The sequence below is a fragment of the Bidens hawaiensis genome, unplaced genomic scaffold, assembly GCF_021521415.1.
Source record: "Bidens hawaiensis isolate Kalapana, Puna unplaced genomic scaffold, B.hawaiensis_p1.1 tig00007388_1, whole genome shotgun sequence".
NCBI lineage: Eukaryota > Viridiplantae > Streptophyta > Magnoliopsida > Asterales > Asteraceae > Bidens > Bidens hawaiensis.
Window position 1 is genome coordinate 912,994 of NW_027491510.1, and position 1,401 is coordinate 914,394.

Below are 1,401 nucleotides of genomic sequence, written 5' to 3' on the forward strand. Positions count from 1 at the left end.
AATTTTTTCTTTTCGGGAGATGAAATTATTTTTCAAGTCTATTACTTCGTAAGAAGTACCTTTACTATGGTTAACAGAAAATTGATCCAACTTTGGAAAGTGATAGATATACTGATTCTGTGTGCCTAACTAGTGAAGTTATTAGGCTTAAAAGACTTTAGAACAGTCATTGTATGTCATGGTAGCTTTTTATGGTGCGTAAAAGTAGAAGTGATACTAACTAAATCTACTCGATTTTATGTGGAAACTCCTTAAGAGTTGTGCATGTCTTCATACATATCTTTCCGAATGATAGGCAGAAAAGCAATTACCCAGTCATACACGAGCCCGTGAGTGTTCTGATTCCCGTGAAGATAGCGTGTCAAGACACTGCAGTGATCCAGATTCGGGACTTGCAGTTGTTTTCTACTTGAAGTTGTGTATATATTTGATTAAAAAAAATGTATTCTAGAGTTCATAATGTTAATGATTATCAATCAAGACGCAAGAAGGTGAACGGGAAGCAGAGTCTAAGATCGAAGAGTAATTGTTACTTAATCAGACACTACGGGTCGAGGTCAATTCGAGGTGACTTGGGGAAAGCCAAATACGCTTTGAGAATAGATAAGAGATATCATAATCTCTGAGTTGTTGCCCACTTAAGTTTTGAGCTTAATTGAACCTAACCCGTATCACAGAAACAATGAAAACCATTCTAAGTCATTTACCTGCTTACAACCTGTTTCTTTATGTCATAATACAGCTAAACACGGATCTGTGTGACAGTCACGTAATAAGTATGATTCCTGTTCGGATCTTTTCTAAAACATGGTAGTCCCTGTCGAGACTGAAATTTGATCCCGTGTACTTTAATTTTTCAAATTTTTGTTACTTTTGTAATTGTTTGATTTTATACCTGGTTACTTGGTCTTGATCGTATCATTTAACGCTTTAAAGGAAGTTTTTAAAACTTAATTGCAAATTGTTCAAATTATGGGGTTTTTTTTGAAACATTTTAATATCAGCGAAGTTGTGCATAACTTCGCCTGCAATAGGCGAAGTTATCCATAACTTCGCCGGTACATCTGTGACCCTATATAAAGGAATTTTTAGGTCAAACCGTTTCATTATTTCAAAACCAGCGAACTTATCCTCTCCGAGACCTAGGCGAACTTATCGAGCATCTCATCGATCATCTGTGTTTAACTTTCCTTCGATTCTAATCAGATTCAAGGTGTGTAGGGTTCGATTATCATATTATCATTGTCTATTGAGGTTAATCATCGGTCGTTTCGACCCGATTCACGACCTCGTTCTTTCGAACCTTAAACACCCGATTTCAAACTTGTTTTCACGTGTTCGTAAACTACTTGAACGTCTAAAACTTCATAATATCATGTATTACGGAGTCCTCGATCTTCA